This window comes from Microcaecilia unicolor, chromosome 3, assembly GCF_901765095.1.
Source record: "Microcaecilia unicolor chromosome 3, aMicUni1.1, whole genome shotgun sequence".
In the NCBI taxonomy this organism is placed as follows: Eukaryota; Metazoa; Chordata; class Amphibia; order Gymnophiona; family Siphonopidae; genus Microcaecilia; species Microcaecilia unicolor.
In genome coordinates this window covers 458,613,638-458,634,363 of record NC_044033.1, presented here as the reverse complement: position 1 = coordinate 458,634,363, position 20,726 = coordinate 458,613,638, and the positions used below count along the sequence as shown (strand labels likewise).

The following is a 20,726-nucleotide window of genomic DNA, read 5'->3' as shown; positions in this document are numbered from 1 at the left end:
AGAGCTGTTACCTTGTTGAATTCGCAGCAAATCTGCCGCCGCTGAGGAGGGTCGTCTAGGAACATCAAAAACCATCCTGAACCAGCGAAGGAATTCCCTCAGGTCTGAGAGAAGGGAGTCTCGTTGCTCCCAGAGGACAAGCCCAGGCCAGGGCCGGTCCAGGGAGTAGAGAGACAATATAGGTGATCTTAAGGCTGTCAGAGGGAAAAGACCCGGGTTGCATCTCGAAGAGCATCTGGCATTGATTCAGAAAGCCCCGACATGCAGAGGGGGTATCGTCGAATCGAGGAGGCTCTGAGAGCCGCAGTCCTGGAGTAGGCATAGCAGGTCTGGGAGCTGGAACAGAAGGTTGATGCTGGGCCTGGAGGGCAGACATCTGAGTACACACATCTTGTAACACTCCGGATAGCCTATTCAACTGAGCTTGCTGCTGCTGAAGGACCTGTGCCAGGTCTCAGCTCTCTCATATCATAAACTCATCTTGATTGTGGTACAACGCTGTTTTATAAATTTAAAATGATCTCCATTCCACTACCTCTTTACCAAACAAGCCCTCTGGGGTGTCATTCATTTTCTTGCCATCTTGCCATCTATGGTCCGCAAACGAACCTTTTCCGGAGATGCGACGGCGGTAGAACGAGAGGACATGGAAATGAGATTGAAGGGGGGCAGACTCAAGAAAAATGTCAGGAAGTATTTTTTCACAGAGAGAGTAGTGGATGCTTGAATGCCCTCTGCGGGAGATGGTGGAAATGAAAATGGTAACGGAATTCAAACATGCGTGGGATAAACATAAAGGAATCCTGTTCAGAAGGAATGGATCCTCAGGAGCTTAGCCGAGATTGGATGAAGAGCCAGTGGCGGGAGGCGGGGATGGTGCTGGGCAGACTTATACGGTCTGTGACAGAGCCGGTGGTGGGAGGCGGGACTGGTGGTTGGGAGGTGGGGATGGTGCTGGGCAGACTTATACGGTCTGTGCCCTGAAAAGGACAGGTACAAATCAAGGTAAGCTATACAAAAAAAGTAGCACATATGAGTTTATCTTGTTGGGCAGACTGGATGGACCGTGCAGATCTTTTTCTGCCGTCATCTACTATGTTACTATCCTGCTTATAATCGAACGAGAAAAACGCCCAAGTTCCGACCTAAATCAGGAGATGGACGTTTATCTCACAAAAACGAATAAAGCGGTATAATCGAAAAGCCGATTTTTGGACGTTTTCAACTGCACTCCGTCGCGGATGCGGACAAAGTTGATGGGGGCGTGTCAGAGGTGTGGCGAAGGCGGAACTGGGGCGTGGTTATCTGCCGAACAAAGATGGGCGCATTTCATCGATAATGGGAAAAAAGTATGCGTTTTTAGCTAGAATTTAGGACACTTTTCCTGGACCCTGTTTTTTCACGAATAAGGCCCCAAAAAGTGCCCTAAATGACCAGATGACCACTGGAGGGAATCGGGGATGACCTCCCCTGACTCCCCCAGTGGTCACTAACCCCCTCCCACCACAAAAAAATGATGTTTCACAACTTTTTATTTTCACTCTCAAATGTCATACCCAGCTCCCTGGCAGCAGTATGCAGGTCACTGGAGGAGTTGTTAGGGGGTGCAGTGGACTTCAGGCAGGTGGACCCAGGCCCATCCCCCCTACCTGTTACAATTGTGCTGCTTAATGCTTATTAGTCGTCCAACCCCCCCATACCCACTGTACCCACATGTAGGTGCCCCCCTTCACCCCTTAGGGCTATAGTAATGGTGTAGACTTGTGGGCAGTGGGTTTTGAGGGGGATTTGGGGGGGCTCAACACACAAGGGAAGGGTGCTATGCACCTGGGAGCTCTTTTACCTGTTTTTTTTGGTTTTGTAAAAGTGCCCCTAGGGTGCCCGGTTGATGTCCTGGCATGTGAGGGGGACCAGTGCACTACGAATCCTGGCCCCTCCCACGAATAAATGTCTTGGATTTATTCGTTTTTGAGCTGGGCGCTTTCATTTTCCATTATCGCTGAAAAACAAAAACGCCCAGCTCACACATTGTTGAATAAAACATGGGCGTCTATTTTTTCCCAAAATACGGTCGGTCCACCCCTTCACGGACCCGTTCTCGGAGATAAACGCCCATGGAGATAGGCGTTTTCGTTCAATTATGCCCCTCTATGTATGTTACTATGGTAACAGTCTTCTTTCTGGGACGAATTTCTCTGAATTTCGTCGCCTCTAGCTAGTGCAGAGCACTGCTAACAAGTACAAAGAAATTTGATTGTGACAACCATCCCTTACAGATGAACACTGGCTCCCCACTGCTCATCGAATTACTTTAAAAGCTCTTGTCCCGACTCACAAAATCTACTATTCTAATACCTCTCTCTACCTCGACTGATATTTGATTCCTCACACCCCCTTCAGATCCTTGTGCTCATTCTCCTCTAACCTGCTATATATTCCCTTTCCCTCCCTACATCAAATATGTTTTGACTCAATTCGTACTAAGACCTTCAAGTGCTGTAGGTCCAATCCTTCTGGAATTTCCTTCCCCTCCAACCTGTGTCTTATCACACAGAATTCTGAACGGTTCTAAAAACCTCTCTTTTCAAAGATGCTTTTTACTCTCACTAGCCCACCCTATCTCCTCCCTCCCAGAGGTCCATGGACTTATACTGTCATCACATGGCACCACCAGCTGTAATGATCACATGCTACTCTTCTTACTTGTCCTCTTTGTCCTTTAAAATTATGGAGTTCTTATTTCCCTCTTCCTTTGCTAATCCTTCCTACTCAATTCTCTTCCTCTCCCTTTGCTAATCCTTCACTACTCAATTCTCTTCCCTCTCTAGTAGATCACTTATCTATTGTGTACATCACCCTCACGTCCTAAGGCAGTATATCAAACCTTAAATAAAGTTGAGTCTCACCATAAACCTAGAGTGTAAGTGGATCAGTAGCAGTTGGGAATCCTGAGAGGGTCTGGCCAGCCTCCACTGTTCAATTATAGAATCTTGAGCTCTGCCTACCAGAAAGGGCTGCCTGTTTGTCTTAGGACCCTGCAGCTTCGCCTGAGCTGCTAGAGGCCATCCACTACATCTGGTGCTGGTCCTCAGTTTCAGTGGTTTTTATGATTCCAGCTGTGAAGTCTGTAGCCTGCAATTCAGTTTCCCCCCTCTGAAAGATCCCTCCTCACTCAACCAAAATCCCACAAAACTGGCCAAAACCTTTTAGGCAAGGTTTCACTCCCTGGTTTCACTTGTTCTTTCAACTTAACTGTCAAATAGTGATTGGGTCGTGCAAAGCTTCCTTATTACAAATACTTCAACACACATACTCTTATCCTTTAAACTTTGTAAGTTATTCTCATCCAAATGTACAAAATGATAATCATTCGTGTTCCGTTTTTCACAAACTAACCAGCAATTTGCACGCTTCGCCCCTTGCTGTCACCTTTGCCCCAAAAAACAACAAGGCAAACGATCTGCAAAATCCAATATGGAAAAACAAGCCAGCAGATCAATATAACATCAGAAAGATTTTATTGAAGACACCGCATGTCGGGCAATTTGTTCACATGCGGTGTCTTCAATAAAATGTCACCTTTGCCCTAAATAAGATACTCACTGATGTATCAGTTTACATATAAGTTTTTCTATGCTGGACTAGTAAACCATTTCACCTGGAATCTTTCCCGTTTCCCCTAAACGCAGGTGGTGTGCTGGAGCCGGCTCGCAAATTTTGCTGAGACTTGCGAGCAGGTTGTTAGAAAGGGCGAGCCGGCTCTCCCTCCCTCCGGATCTGGTCCCTCACCGACCCTGGCCTTGGCCATCGAATTCTTCGGGGCAGGCAGTGTTGCCGGCCCACTGCCATCGCTGACATCTCCCCCGCTGCTGGTTCGCACTTTTAAAATGGCCGCCAAGACTTCCAGAGGCAGCCTTGCGAGACTTCTGCTGGGAAGTCTTGGAGGCCGCCCTGTAAGTCTCGGTGGCCATTTGAAGCGCGATCGGGCGGCGGGGAGAGTCAGCACTGGCAGTGGGCAGGCAACACTGCCTGCCCCGAAGAATTCTAAGGACAAGGCAGGGTCGGTGAGGGAGCGGATCTGGAGGAGGGAGGGCGGAAGGAAGGAAGAATATTGCTGAACTCAGGAGGGGTGGCAGGGGAGAGAAGGGAGTCGCTGGGGCATGGGTGGATGGAGGGGAGAGAAGGGTCGCTGGTGCATACAGGGCAGGGGAGAGGAGGGGTCACTGCTGGACATGGGTGGATGGAGGGCAGGGGAGAAGGAGGGTCCTGCTGGACATGGGTCGATGGAGGCAGGGAGAGAAGGGTCCGCTGGACATGGGTGGATGGCGGGCAGAAACTAGAACAGAAACGCACTATGCTAAAGTCTGCAATGACCTGTTCCTTGCCAAATCCAAAGGGTCACTACTCCATCCTCATCCTCTCGCCTATCCGCCGCTTTTGACACTGTCAATCACATTTACTTCTTGCCACACTGTCCCATTTGGGTTCCAGGGCCTGTCCTCTCCTGTTTCTCCTCTTATCTCTCCCCCGTAACCTTCAGAGTACATTACTCATGGTTCTTCCTCCACCCCATCCGGCTCTCTGTTGGAGTTCCTCAGGGATCTGTCTTTGGACCCCTTCGTTTTTCAATCTATACCTCTTCCCTGGGCTCCCTGATCTCATCTCAACGGTTTCCAATATCATCTTTATGCGGACGAAACCCAGTCTTTATCTCTCCACACCAGACATCACTGCGGAAACCCAGACCAAAGTATCGGCCTGCTTATCAGACATTGCTGCCTGGATGTCCAACCACCACCTGAACTGAACATGGCCAGACTGAGCTTATTGTCTTCTGCACCCAAACCCACTTCTCCTCTCCCTCCACCTCAGTCGATAACACCCTCATCGTTCCCCGTCCATCTGCCCGCAACCTTGGTGTCATCTTCGACTCCTCCTCCCTCTCCTTCTCTGCGCATATCCAGCAGATAGCCAAGACCTGTCGCTTCTTCCTCTATAACATTAGCAAAATTCGCCCTTTCCTCTCTGAACACACCACCCAAACTCTCATCCACTCTCTCATTACCTCTCGCCTTGACTACTGCAACCTACTCCTCCACTGGCCTCCCACTTAGCCATCTATCCCCCCTCCAGTCCGTTCAGAACTCTGCTGCACGTCTTATATTCGCCTGGACCGATATACTCATATCACCCCTCAAGTCACTTCACTGGCTTCCGATCAGGGTACCGCATACAGTTCAAGCTTCTCCTACTAACCTACAAATGCACTCAATCTGCAGCCCCTCCTTACCTCTCTACCCTCATCTCCCCTTACGTTCCTACCCGTAACCTCCGCTCTCAAGACAATCCTCCTTTAGTACCCTTCTCCACCACCGCCAACTCCAGGCTCCGCCCTTTCTGCCTCGCCTCACCCCATGCTTGGAATAAACTCCCTGAGCCCATACGCCAGCCCCCCTCCCTGCCCATCTTCAATCCTTGCTCAAAGCCCACCTCTTCAATGTCGCCTTCAGCTCCGAACCACTTACCTCTATTCTGGAAATCTAGACTGCCCCAACTTGACATTTTATCCTTTAGATTGTAAGCTCCTTTGAGCAGGGACTGTCCTTCTTGTTAAACTGTTCTTCTTGTACAGCGCTGCGTAACCCTAGTAGCGCTCTAGAAATGTTAAGTAGTAGTAGAGAGAAGAAATGCTGGACATGGATGGAGGGAAGGGAAGAGTGAGGAAGGAGATGAGATGAGGGAAAAGGAAGAGAGGAGAAAAACTGCACATGGATGAAGAAAATAGGCAGAAGCTGAGGACCACAAATGAAGAAGAAAGGAGGAAAGAAAAGAAATAATGGAAAGGAAGCCCTGGAAACGGAGTTAAGAGGACAGATAGCAGCAGAATCGGGATACTGGGTCAGCAAGATCAGAAAAACAGTCACCAGACAACAAAGGTAGAAAAAAATCATTTTATTTCATTATAGTGTTGGAGTATGTTCACTTGAGAATCAGGTGCTCAACATTAAAAGTTTATATTATTTACGGCATTTTATCACACATTAAACATGAATTAGATTAGAACCTGGGATCATTTTAATTTTTTTTTCCCCTGGAGTAATGCATTGTCAGCCCCCCCCCCCCCCCCCAGGCTCACTCTCCACCCGTCATAGCCAGCTCCGCAATTTGGGGGGGGGGGCGCAGAGGGGGACCGGGAGAGAGAGCCTGTTGTTAAACATTTACCAGCACACCACTGCCTAAAACGGTTCACTTTTAGCAAGATAATTCTTGTTTCCCAAACCCCTCCATTCTGGGGGGGGGGGGGGGGGATTATTATTCCGTCCCTAACTTCTAAACAATAAACAACTGAAGGTACCAAGGCAAGAAAACATTTTTTTTTTACTTGTAATTTACTACTACTTAACATTTCTAGAGAGCTACAAGTGTTAAGCATCGTATAATGGTGGCTTAATTTCTAGGGAAAGGCCTGGCAAAAGCAGCTCTCTTTACAGACTCTCAGAAGCAGCAAGGCTCTTTGCTCCAGTCCGCCACCCCCCCTTCCAGGGCAGCCTTCAAGGAAGAGAAGAGAGGGTGAACTTGAAGCAGAGCAATAATAATAATAAAGTTAAAAAAAGTCTATCCTATTCCCTAACCCCAATCCGACCGCCTTCCCCTGTTGCTTGTACTCCTCCCTTTCTGTGTCTATCTATCTACCAATCCAAGCCTCGTCAACTATACAAATGTTACATTCAACATTTCTTTCTAAAAAAGCTTGCCCTGACCTCACCATCAATTCACCGCCACTCCGAGAAGACCGCCCTCCCAAACGCCCCGATCGAACAGCAGCCTATCGGCGCCTCCCAGACCCTCATCCTGCGGTCACGCGACCTGGCTGACGTGAACCGGTAGGGCCTGATGAGTAGTACCAGCGACAGCGGGTGGGCGTGGCCTGAGCGCGAGGAGACTGGAGGATTTAGCGGTATAGCTGCTGTACCCTAGCCGGCGGCAATTGCAAGAGATTAGGGAACGAGCAGCGAAGCTTCAGTGTTGCGCTGATGGTATCTATCTCATGGCAGGCGTCCGACCCACCCAATCGCTTGGTGGGGAGGAAGAGTGGCCTGTTGCGCCTCCGGCGCCGCTCCCTTGTTAGCGGTTTTTATAAGGTTCTCTTTTGCTCCCGTCGCTTGTACTTTGCTTCCGTGGGCCTACGGGCTGTGTGAGGTGATGTCAGCCTCGTCGTCCCGCCCCCTCCTATATAGAAGGACGCTTTCCGCCCTCCCCCCCCCTTTTCTACTTCTACAAATTCTAGTGAAGCAAGGTTCTGGAATTTTGGATTTTGTGGTGCACTTCTCGTAGGTTTACTTTCACTCGTTGTTAGTAAACTTTGCTCCCCGGGGTTTGCCACCTCTGTCTCTCTTTTTTTTTTCTTGTTTAAATTTGTGGGGTTTTTTTTTGGTTTAAACCAAATCTTTGAATTGGGAGTTCTGGATGCGGGGTGGTGTTTAAGCCCCTGGTCCACATCCCCGACCCGGTGTTTGAAGGGCCAAGAGGGACGGAGTAGGGCTGTTCTTGGTACTAAATGAAGTCGTGGTCTATGTCAGGCCCCTCCCTCCTGCCATACCTGTTATTTGCTTAATACCCCGGCGCAGCTTCCGTTCCGTTTCTTAACGGCAAATCTAGATACCTTTTTTTTTATGTGTTAGGAAATTTGTCGCGTTCTCTTCTCTTCTTTTCTTGTATAGGGTTTAACAATATGGAGTCTTGGATAAAGCTGTCAATAACTATATAGACAACGTGCTTGGTCCAAAAGGTAAGTTGTGGTTGTTTTTAAACTATATGTAGGTGGATTGTTTTTTTGCCACTTAACCCCAAAGTTTCTGTCTGTATATCTCAGTGCCGTATCATTGGGTTTTAGTCTTCCATGCATCGTTGCCTTACTAGTTAACAGGTCTTGGTAAATATCTAGTTAATATTCAAGCACAAAAATTAAATGTCGCAGGTCCTTTAAGAGGTAGTATAGTAACAACTGTTTTTTTTTCATTTGTAGCTTATCATTTCTTTAGGTAAATGAAATCTGGTTTCCCTACTTTCCCACACCCCCATTACATTTGGAACTAATTTGTGCTGGAGTTAATAAAGTCTCGCTGACCCCTACCTAGCTCAAGGTTTCATGTAATTTTGATGTTTCTCTTCCCTGCTTAGCCAGGAGTTGTGGTAGTTCTTGACCAGGTGCCATAAACAGCAGCGACCTTTTGGAACTCAGCTGTAGGGGCTTGAGTCCCATGTGTGTTGCAACACCTGAAGAGGAGAAGTTTCTGCCATTGCAGGTGCTCCCAATGCAGCATCTTTGAACGACTTGAGAATCAGACGCCAACTCTGAAAATCAAATTCAGGTTTTCTACATGGCAGCACACAGTGCTATTGGCTGAGCCACCAGGCACTATCGAACATCTTGAAGCACCAAATTTGATTTGTGGTGTGTGGTTACAGTTGACTCCATTGTGTGTAGTATTTGTCTATGGATTTTTTTTTTTTTTGCCTAGGTTTTCTTTTAAAGAAGGAAGCTAAGCATGATGGAATGTTCGCACATCTTTTGTGTATAAGGTTTTGATTTGTCTAAGCAGGAGCTATTAGAAGTTAGAAATAGAGTTGGATAAACATATAGTTCAGTCCTTTAAAAATAATTTGAATATGCGCTAGTACTAATTATTTCTATATTGCAACTAGACATAGGCAGCACTGCACACATGATATACAGTACTTCTTTTTCTGTCTCTAGAGGGCATACATGCAATCTAAGGTTTTTGTACCTGGGGCAGTGGAGGGTTAAGTGACTTGCCCAAGGTCACAGGGAGCTTGCAGTGGGAATTGAACCCAGGTTGCCAGAATCATAGCCTGCTTCACTAACCATTAGGCTACTCTTTGTATGGTAAAAGTAGAGTTTAATATAAAACTTATATGGGGATGTTTCAAAGAGGATTATAGAACTAAATTTAGTATGATAGACTGCTTTGTACATAACCTAGCACCCTGAAAGATCTTTAACTCATGGTACTCTTTAAATAAGAAGGCTTTTTATTGCCCAGAAGCCCAGTTTCAATGCCACTGGTTTAAATTCTGAAAATTAACCCTTTTTATGTTCCATTATTCTGAAAGCTTAACGTCTGTAAAAAAAAAAATAAAATAAATGATGTGCTTGAGATGAGTACGAGAGCCTCATACCACTTTTTTGTTGTTGTTTTCTCCTGGTGATTAGAAGCTTAAAATTGGCTATATTTTACATTGATACATATGAAATCAGAACCAGAGTGCGGATATGATCCCACCAAGAACTATGGGTTATTAGCTTGGCTGCAAAACTTGTACACTCTGGAAACTGGACAGAAGTTTCTTTGGGTCAACTTTTTACACACAAAAAAAAACAAAAACAGCCGTCTGACTTAAGATTGAGCTTTCATAGACTAATTGGAGATCCTGGGTTCAGAGGAATGAATACATTGAAATATCTAATGGCTGTTTTATAGAAATGGATTCAATAGGAAAACCTACTTCTAATATGAAAGTGTAGCCTACCCACCTTGAGCTTGGATATATAGAAATCTTTTGTGGCTCTACTAGAGGTTTTTGACTTACCTCACCAAGTGCTTAAAGCAGTTTATAACATTAGAATCTAGGTACAAGAAGACCCTTCCTGAAATGCTTGCAGTCTGAGGCAGAGGCTCTTAAACCCTTTTGAGAGTCTCATAAAATATTTAAATGCATAAAATAAAATACATTGTATTACAAGGGAAAACAATTTGCTCACAGTTATCAAAAAATTACGAATGTGTTGGCTATTATTAATTACATGGTTTCGGAGAGACAGGTACTTTACATAACCAATGTATTCTGGTTTCACGTTTTATGGTATAGTTTTAGATTGAGTGAGAGTTGCTGAAGATAATATTTTTAGTCACGGCCTTAAATTAGTTTATTGCCTACATTCATTATTGAATGAAATGCTAAGGGGCTGTCTACTAGCCTATAGTAAAACTTTGTTACTGTGGCTGTGTGAATATAATACGGCAACCATTATGGGCATTCCTAGCATTTGGACAGGTCCCATGTTAAGTTACATTAGTGTAATATACAGTTACATTAGCGTAATATACTCTGAGTTGGCATAGAAGTACAACGTTAGCATAATAACCACAAAACATCTTCCACACCATTCTATGCTGCTAACATGTTCCCCTCCCTCACACAAGATGCACTTAATGTGTACTGAAAAAAATAGAGTTTCTTAACATGGTTCTGCACTGCAGTTGCCACACAGTAAACAGTGGGTTAATTGCTTAACTTGGTTTAGTAGAGGGGGTCCCTAAATTTCAGTTACAGGTTAGTGAAAATAAATTTGTAACTTTTTTCCCATCCAAGTTCATGAACTCTAGGTTAAGAACCACTGATCTAAGGTAGTATTTTACTAAGCTGCGATAGAAATCAGCTGGCTGTAAACGTCAAGACGCCATAAGAACATAAGCGTTGCCATACTGGGACAGACTGAAGGTCCATCAAACCCAGCATCTTGTTTCTAGCAGTGGTCAATCCAGTTTACAAATACCTTTCAAGATCCGAAAACAGTACAATACATTTTATGCTGCTTATCCTAGAAATAAGAAGTGGATTTTCCTCAAGTCAATTTTAATAATGGTCTATGGACTTTTCCTTTAGGAAGCTGTCCAGACCTTTTTAAAACCCTGCTAAGCTAATCACTTTTACCACATTCTCTGGCAATGAATTCCAGAGTTTAATTGCACGTTGAGTGAAGAAAAAAATGTTCTCCGATTTATATTAAATTTACTACTTTGTAGCTTCTTTGCATGGCCCCTGGACCTAGTATTTTTGGAAAGAGTAAACAAGCAATTCACGTCTACCTGTTCTACTCCACTCAGTATTTTGTAGACCTCTATCATATCTCCCCTCAACCATCTTTTCTCTAAGCTGAAGAGCCCTAGCCGCTTTAGCTAAGGAATATAATGGGTGTCTTAACATTTACCGCCAGCTGATTTCTACCGTGAACTTAAAAAACGCTACTGCGGCTTAGTAAAAGACTTCTCTAAGGCCTTGATGTAGAAAGCTGTATGTTAAGCTGCATTCACCTGCAGTGCACAGTGTTTTTAATATGCTAAATTTTTTTATTCCTGATGCAGTAGTAACTAATGGCATGTGGATTATCAATGTGTTAAAGTGCACACTAGTGGTAAGATGCAGCCATTTGCAGTGTCTTGATAGCATGTCCTTTCCTGTCAGTGCGAGTGGAGACTGTCTGATGTACTGATGGAAAGAGGATTTAAAAAAAAAAAAAAAAAACACCCATAAGGCCAGACTCCAACTCTTCTGCTCTGCTCCGCTCCACTCACCAACCCACAAACAACCACCTTTGTGGCCCAGATGGGCCTCCCATTCCCCAACTTCACAAATCACTAGTGGGCCCCTCCCCTGACCCTGTAACTAAAAGGCGGAGCTGAAAGGGGCTCCCAACCTGGATCTTAGAGAGTTGCACGGGATAGAAATCTAATCCATCCCTTCCCATCCCTACCTCAAGTATTCTCCATTCTGGCCCACCCTGCCCTTGAGATGCCACAGTCCCCTTGACCCCCCCCCCCCCCCCAAGAAAGCCAGATTCTATAAGCAGTAAACATAGTAAAAGTAACAAATCATTTTCTTCCATACTCTGCTAAATACAAAAGTAAGATACACGTATCCAAAAAGGCAAACATCCATGAGCAGCATGTCCCCTTTCCTTTCCCTCCCTTCCCATCCATGAGCAGAATGTTCCCCCTTTCCTCTCCATCTCTTTCTGTCTCATGTGCTCTATTTCCCTTTTTCCCATCCCCACTCCTCCACGTATGTCCCCCTTACCAATTTTTTCCCTCTTCTCTGCACCTATACTCCCTCCACCCTTTTTACCAAGGAGGTTAGGCTCACCCTGTCTCCTGTTTTATCTGACTAGCCCATTATAAACTGAAGCCAGTAGGCAGAGATTGCCGCCACACTGGTTCATCTAAAACAATAGCAATTGCTCTTGAAAACAATAGCAAAAAGATTATTAGAAATAAGGGACTTAAAAAAAAATATTTGTCATTATCCCAAGCAAGCTCTGGTTCAGTGTAGTTTACACTTGAAAATACAGTGAGACAGAATGATAGAATTCAGTTATATCATGAGAGCAAGTAGATGGATATGTTTGAAACATTCAACAAAGTTGAGATTAGCATGTATACCCAACTGGGCATTTAAAAAAAAAAGGGCAAGTGCATTTTTATATATACCACTGCAGTCCACAAACTACGAACTAACCAGCTTCTGCAAACTACTGAAGACTCATTTCTTCAACAAGATATATCACTAAGATCATCACATGTGAAATCCCCCACATGTACCCAGAATTATCTTAAAATGTTTTCTTATTTCACTATTATGATTTATCATTATCATGTAACCCAAAATCCTTCTGTAATACCAATTGCCTATTCTTTCTCATTTCCACTATTCATGATATATTGTAAGCCACATTGAGCCTGCAAAGAGGTGGGAAAATGTGGGATATAAATGCAATAAGTAAAATAAAAGGAGCAAGTTCCCACATACCATCTTTTTCTTTTGATGTAAGCACAGGGGAAAAAAAGACTTTAAATGCTCCCAGGTTTCAACCTAATTTAATGTGGGATATAAATGTCATAAATAATAAATAGAAACTCTGTTGAGCACCTGATTCTCATAACATGTCTGTTTTAGTGGCCCTTTACCAGGAGAAAAAAATCTCTGCACGAATATAACAGTTCTAGGGTGTCCCTATAACTAACTTCTCCAAATGATACACTGATTACGATTTATAACAAATTACTACTCTACCTATGAAAAGTTATTCCGTTATTATACTTCCTCTACATCCGTATGCTGCACAGCCGGCATATTTGAAAAAAAAATGTTAGATTAAAAAAAAAGAAATGTTGCCAACAACAAAAAAAAACAACAACGTGGATGCAGTAGCTCATAGGTTTGCTTGCTTTGTTTTGACTGTATGGCGATGATGGCTGTGTGAGGAAGGGGAAACAGATCAACCTTCTTGATTTTTTTTTACAGTTCCTTACCTCCCACACATGACTTCATCCATCCATCCATCTCCCCTCCAGCCCTGGGTGCCCTCCCAGTTATGTCATAACCAAACCCTGTAAGCCACATTGAGCCTGCAAATAGGTGGGAAAATGTAGGAAACAAATGCAATAAATAAAAATAAATACCTGAAGGCACTCTGTTGGTCTAGTGACTTCGGGGCAGGAAAGATCCCCACTCTTTCTTGCCTGCTGCTACTGACCCTTTTGCTTCCGTGCCACTCCTTTAAAATGACTGCTGAGATTTCAAGCGGAGGCCTCACAAGACTTCCATGGAAGTCTCAGCAGTCATTTTAAAAAAGCGGCAACAGCGAGAGGATCAGCGGCTAGCAAAGAGTGGGGATCTTTCCTGCCCCGAAGAAGCCACTAGACCACGTGCCGTGAGGTATATGCTGGGAGGGCACCCTGTGGCTCAGGGGAGGGGAGGCAAAGCTCAGATTGCTACGTACTTCCACTTGGACCCTGTAAGACCTGGATCCATCCCCACGGACCTGGGTCCATCCCTGTGGGATCCCCACGTTCCCCGTGGGAATCCCACTCCCGTGTAGCTCTCTACTCTTACGTTGCGAGAAAGGAGCACTACCACTTTTTGGGTGCAGAAGGCGTCCTCGGAGGAACTGGTGACAAAGTAGTCCGCTTTGTCACCGCTGTGATCAAGGAATCCACCGTGGGCAAACGCAAATCCTCCCGCTCCCCTTCTGGAAGCGGATATAACAGCGTCATGGCTCTTGCCACATGCAAAACTGCCTTCAATGTTTCCCACTGCGCTGCAATGAGCACCTTCATAGCATTGTGAATGTGAAAAGTACGGGACGCTTGAGGCTGGTCTGGCTTATTTGGTGGATTTGTTGCATGATATTCTTCGGGCGTCGGCTAAGGAAGTGGCCCTCGGTGGTAGCTCGCCGATGGTTGTGGCTTCGTCACTGGTTGGCGGATACAGCTTCTAAGTCTCGTTTGGCTCAGTTGCCTTTTTGGGGCAAACTTCTGTTTGTCGAAGATTTGGATAAGGTTGTGAAGAATCTGGGGGATTCTAAGGGCCGGCGTTTGCTGGAGGATAGGCTGAGATTGGTTTCTCGAGTGGGTTCTGCTCGGTTTTGGGATGCAAGGCGTTATCGCCTGGGTAGGTCTGTGGCCTTCTCTAAACCCCGTTTTCCTCAGAGGCAACAGCCTTTTCGGGGAGAGCGCCGCCCAGGATCACAGCACAGGGTTCTTGGTCGCAGGAGGAGGCTTCTTGGTCCATCAATCGGTTGGAACTGAGAGCGGTACGCCTAGCATTGCAGGCCTTTCAGGTGGATCTGGCGGGGAGACCGGTTCGGGTTCTCTCCGACAATGCGACGGCGGTAACCTATGAATCGTCAGGGGGGCACCAGGAGTGTTCCTCTGGCCAAGGAAGTGACGTGTCTTTGCCGATGGGCGGAAGAACACTTAGAGCAGCTCTCAGCGGCGCACATAGCGGGTGCTCTGAATACCAAAGCGGATTTTCTGAGTCGTCATATGTTGGATCTGGGGGAGTGGGAACTCTCCGTTCAGGTGTTTGCGTTGATCACGAGCCGGTGGGGAGTTCCGGCTATGGACCAGATGGCATGAGCAGACAACGCCAAAGTCCTGCAATTTTTCAGCCGCGGCAGGGATCCCCAGTCTCGGGGGATGGATGCGCATGTTCAGCCTTGGCCTCTGACAGTTCTTCTGTATGTTTTTTTCCCGCCATGGCCCATGATAGGAAGGATATTGGGATGAGTGGCGAATCACTCAGGTTGAGTGATTTTTGTGGGGCCAGATTGGCCCAGGCGACCATGGTACGCACATCTCATGCGCCTTCGGCTAGGCAATCCGTTGTGGTTGCCCATTCGTCGGGGTCTCTTACGTCAAGGACCTATCCTTATGGAGGATCCCTCCCCGTTTGGTCTTACGGCGTGGTTATTGAGAGGGCAAGTTTGAGTAGAAAAGGTAATTGCCACTATGCTGTGAGCTAGGAAGCGTTCCACCTCGACGGCTTACGCGAGAGTTTGGCGGACTTTCAAGTCGTGGTGCTCGGCAGCAGGAATCTCAGCCTTTTCGGCTTCGGTGTCTTCGATTTTGGCCTTTTTTGCAGGATGGTCTAGACAAATGCCTGTCATTGAGCTCTTTGAAGGTTCAGGTGGCGGCTTTGGTGTGCTATAGAGGTCGTTTACGAGGAGCTTCCTTGGCCTCTCTCCGGATATTCGGTTTTTGCGGGGTGTCAATCAGTTGCGACCTCCTCGGATCTCGGTTTTTCCTATCTGGAATCTGAATTTGGTGTTGAAAGCATTGCAGTGGCCCCCATTTGAACCACTGTTTCGGTTGTCGGTTAAGGATTTGACTTTGAAGACAGCATTTTTGGTTGCTATTTCCTCAGCAAGGAGGGTTTCCGAGATACAGGCCTTATCCTGTAGAGATCCGTTTCTTCGATTCACGGAGGCAGGAGTGACTCTGCGTACAGTTCCATCCTTTTTTGCCCAAGATTGTTTCACGAATCCATATGAATCAACAGCTCTGTCTTCCCTCGTTTCGTAGGGAGGATCATCCAGCGGAGTTTAGCGCTCTCTGGTGTTTGGATGTTAAGCGCGTTATTATCAGGTATTTGGAGGTGACTAATGATTTCCGGTGTTCGGATCATCTGTTCTCTTTGCAGGACAAAGGAAGGGGCAACAAGTGTCTAAGGCGACGGTGGCTCATTGGTTGAGGGAAGCGATTGCTTCGGCGTATATCGCTTTCGGTAAGGTTCCGATGGCGCAGCTTCGAGCTCATTCCACTAGAGCGCAAGCGACTTCTGTAGCAGAGGCTAAGTCAGTATCTTTAGAGGAGATTTGTAGGTCGGCCACTTGGTCCTCTTTGCATACTTTTTCAAAGCACTATCGATTGGACGTAGCGGCAAGGGCTGAGGCTGCGTTCGGTTCTTCGGTGCTGCAAACTAGGATTTCGGGGTCCCACCCTATTTAGGAGCTGCTTGGGTACATCCACCAGTCTCTGGATTGATCTGTGGGACGCTATGGAAGGAAAAATTAGTTATTACCTGATAATATGAAACAATAACAATCGAAAAACTGGAACTCTAAATCTGAACCTAGAAACATCAACAGATAAGCAAATTTCAAGGGAGGGCCTCTGGATTGATCTGTCGGGACTAATGGAAAGAAAATTATTTTATTTTTTTTATTTTATTTTGTTACATTTGTACCCCGCGCTTTTTCCCACTCATGGCAGGCTCAATGCGGAAGTCACTTAACCCTCCATTGCCTGCCGCATTGAGCCTGCCATGAGTGGGAAAAGCGCGGGGTACAAATGTAACAAATAAAATAAAATAATTTCTTTCCATTAGTCCCGACAGATCAATCCAGAGGCCCTCCCTTGAAATTTCTGCTTATCTGTTGATGTTTCTAGGTTCAGATTTAGAGTTCCAGTTTTTCGATTTTGTGTTTTCTACATGCATTGGAGCAACTTCCTTACTTTGAGCTGCATGAGTTCCTCCCGCGTTGGCGGTTGCAGGGTGTCCCTGAAGTCTCAAATAGGGAATAGCTCTTAATTGGGAGCTGGACGTTTACATGGCTTTGATATGGATAATACTGAGGTTTGGATGGCTACACATGACCACATAAAGCCTCAGAAGTTCGCTCTATCTCCACCAGCTGGTAGAGGGACACAACCCACCAGGGTCTGGATTGATCTGTCAGGACTAATGGAAAGAAAATTATCAGGTAATAACTTTTTCCTTGATCTCTGAATTCATGTTCCTTCTTTTGTTAAAGCTCAATGCCCATTATTCGTATTCCGCTGAATAGTAAAATATGCTGTTTGGTACAACTTTAGTTAGGACTGTCATCATTCAGAATGTAGGTGGGTGGGGTGAAAGGATCTCTTTAGTAACTTGCCAGCTGACATGAAGGTAGTGGACTCAGTGTTAGCCAGTATTTTCTAAAATACTGTTTTGAAACATGTATAAATGACACCGGAAGATGCAAAAGAGAAGGTCTGGAAACCAAACTTAGGATTTTAAGACATATCTTGAAACTTTAGTGTAGTGTTCTCAGGAATTGGATTTTTTTATCTGTACATTGCTGCTTTTTTATATCCTGAAAGGATTCCATACCTCGACTCTTCTTCCTCCCCACCCATCCCAATCCAAGTCTGACATAGCTGTGCAGAATAAAAGTTGGCTAACACCATCCTCACACCATCCCTTCATATACCCATAGTTCCCATTCCACTGCTCATTCACTGAATGCCTGTTTAAATGACTGAGATTTTATCTGGTACTGAGTAAATGTTCCCTACAGAGCTTCCGAAAGGGCATTTTATCAGGTTGAAACTAATAACTGAAAATATTCCCTTCAGTTTCCTTCTAGCCAGTCATCTGTTCTGTCTGGGGCACCAATAATCCTTTTTCCTTCCAGTGGAGCGGTTTTAGGCACCTGGGTTTGCTTATTTATTGATTAGGATTTATTTACCACCTTTTTGAAGGATTCACTCAAGGTGGTGTACAATAAGAATAAATCAAACATGAATAGACAATTGCAACAGTAAAAACATTTAAATTACAATACAAAGTATGGTGTAGTATAATACAATGCCAACATAATATGTAATATAACATTTTAATTGACTGTGTAGGTTATAAGCAAAGATGGAACTGTAACCCCTAAGGGGTTAAATAAAATGTTTTTTTTTCTACCTGGGGAGCTGCTGGGGTGGCGATCTGGGGAGAGATTGCTGGCAGCAGCAGCAGTTTTTGTGCGCCGCTGTTGAAGGGGGGAAGTGGCGGGGAGAGGGTTCGGCATGTGCAGCCGGCATTTCTGTGTGGGCCGGATCGCTGCGTTTTGGTGGCAGGATACAGCAGAACCAGTGTGCGAGAGGAGGGGCAGCGTCCAGAGCGTCATCAGTTGTTCAGCGGCGCAGGAGAGGAGCAGTGTGGGGAAGCCTGGGGAAAGTCCTGATTGGCTGTGCATCGGTGTCTGACGTCATTGAGGACGTCAGAGGCCGCACAGGATTCTGGGAGCGGGATTCCTAATCTTAAAGGAGCCAGCTCTTCTTTAGCGTATGCAGCAGATGAATCCAAGAACTGATGGGTTGTGTCCAACTACCAGCAGGTGGAGATGGAGATTACAAAGCTGAAGGCAGTGATACCAGACGGCTAACTCCTCCTTCACCTCAGTACATCTCTATCTCCAGCAGGTGGTGGACGGCTCTTCAGCAGCTCCTGGATTTGTCTGTTGGGGATGCCCCTAAACTCAACTGGCCCACAGGACCCAGGAGTGTCTGGCTGGGGTTGCCGGCATACTCAGTCTTCTGGGTCTCTGCTTCACCCTTCCCCCCTTGCCTCCCTGTCTTTAGAGCTCTAGCCTTCCTCACCAGTAAAAAAAAAAAAAACCAAAAACTGTTTTTATACTCACAGTACAGGCATTGCCTATGAGCACACCACCACCCTGAGTGTGCCTGATCTCTGATCTTGGAAGCTTCACAGGGTTGGGCCTGACTGGTTTCTACTTGGATGGGAGACTGCCTGGGAATACCAGGTGCTGTAGGTTTTCTTTTTTTCTGCTCCTTTACAGGTGGGAGTTTCTAGGCTTAGTGCCTTTGGCTCTACGGTTCTGTGGGAAATGTTAAGATGGTGGTGATGGTGCATCTGTGGCACCAGGGCATTCAGGCTTATCCCTCCCTGGACAATTGGTTGATTAGGGCTGACTTGAAGCAAGTTGGCAACTTCTCAAGACATTGGCCTCCTGGGCCATGACTTGAGAAGTTACCAGCTCCCACCCACCCCTAGCTCAACTCTTCATTTATATTCAATTATTCTAATTAGGACAACAAGAGGAGAGTTTTCATTACAATTTTAATTACATTTAATTTGCTGAGAAGCAAACACTAAATAAATTAAACATTGCACCATATAATCTTAGGGCTCTTTTTAATCTGGTATCCCTAGCCTTAAGACATTTTAATTATACAACTCTGTAATACTAAGATGCTGACAGCAGCAGCAGAGGGGTGCTATCCAGTCTTTTGCATTGAGTGTCATGTTTAATTATCTTCCAGTTGGTGAGAGGTTATATGTATGTGCTCAATGCAAAGAGGTCTTAGCTTACAGAAAACGTGTCCGTTCTTTTGAGGCTACAGTAGCAGATTTGGAGCTCAGGGAGACAGGTACATAGAGGAGGCCTACAGGGATGTTGTAGAGAAGTCCCACCTCCAGTCTGGCAGCCCCTGTGCTGCCTTTGAGGAGGGTAGGTATTCTAAAAGGAGAGCATCACCTTGGTGCAGCAGGAAGTAATCCTGTAGCCAGGACCAGCCCACCAAGGGATGCAATATCTTCTCGCTCCAAGGATGTATCTCCAGGAGCTTCTGGCAAAGAGGGAAGGGTTAGGACTACTGTTGTAGTTGGTGATTCAATTAGGCATGTAGATAGCTGGGTGGCTGGTGGATGTGAGGATCGCCTGTTCACTTGCCTGCCTGGTGCGAAGGTGGCAGACCACTCATCACCTAGATAGGATTTTAGATAGTGCTGGGTAGGAGCTGGCTATCTTGGTAATGTGGGTACCAATGACTTAGCAAAATGTGGGAGAGAGGTTCTGGAAGCCAAATTTAGAGTCTTAGGGTAGAAAGCTCAAATCCAGAACCTCTAGGGTAGCATTTTCCAGAGTGCTTCCCATTCCACGTGCAGGACCCAAGAGGCAGGCAGAACTCTGCAGTCTCAATGCTTTGATGAGGTGATGGTGCATACTTATGGTCCATCAGGCCCAGCATCCTGTTTCCAGCACCGGGCAATACAGGTCACTAGTACCTAGCAAGATCCTAAAACAGTACAATACATTTTATGCTGCTTATTCTAGAAATAAGCACTGGATTTTCCCCAAGTCCCATTTTAATAATGGTTTATGGACTTTTCCTTTAGTAAGCCGTCCAAACCTTTTTTTAAACCCCACTAAGCTAATCACTTTTACTACATTCTCTGGCAATGATTTCCAGACTTTAATTACATGTCGAGTGAAGAAATATTTTCTCCGATTCGTTTTACATTTACTACTTTGTATCTTCATTGGGTGCCCCCTAGTCCCCTTGCCCAGAATCACAAAGGGATTCAGTGGGAAATCCAGTTACATTACTCTGTAGGGTGGAAGTTAAAAACCGCATGGAAGGAAGTGACTCTACGGGGTGGAAGTGGTTGTTTTTGGGTTGTAAAAAGAGAACACCAGGTGGCCCCACCTTTTAGGAACTGGGCAACATTCTGGGGAAGGGGGAGCTTATTCCAGAATAATGGGCTCCACCTTAACCAGGGTGGAACCAGCTGCTGGTATTCGCAAATAAAAAGGAGGTAGAGCCACTTTTAAACTAGAATCTGGGGGAAGGCCGACAGGCATTCAAAAGTGCATGGTTTGGAATAAGGTATCTTTCAAAGATATCACCAAAACAGGGGAGGTAGGGTATCCCAATAGCGAGGTTGCAGTAGAGAGCATAGTAGACCAGGTGTCTTTAAAGAAAAAGCAGACAAAAGATTGCAAATTAACTCTTTAAACTGCTGAGCAAAATGTAAATAGGAACATCAAACATAGTTTGAAATGTCTATATGTGAATGCCAGAAGC

General features: G+C 45.6%; 1 protein-coding gene across 2 annotated transcripts in view; it reads left to right on the top strand.

Annotated features, from left to right (window-relative positions):
* Window positions 1–7,255: 7,255 nt before the first annotated feature.
* The window catches only part of ELOVL5 (ELOVL fatty acid elongase 5), a 123,595-nt gene continuing 110,124 nt past the window's right edge, over window positions 7,256–20,726 (top strand). Inside the window, exons 1-2 of one of the 2 annotated variants that reach the window (XM_030198965.1) lie at window positions 7,256–7,331; window positions 7,722–7,789. The gene's annotated coding sequence lies outside the window, so the exon portion shown is untranslated. The remainder of the gene's footprint in view (window positions 7,332–7,721; window positions 7,790–20,726) is intronic. The other variant, XM_030198966.1, reaches the window with a different exon arrangement.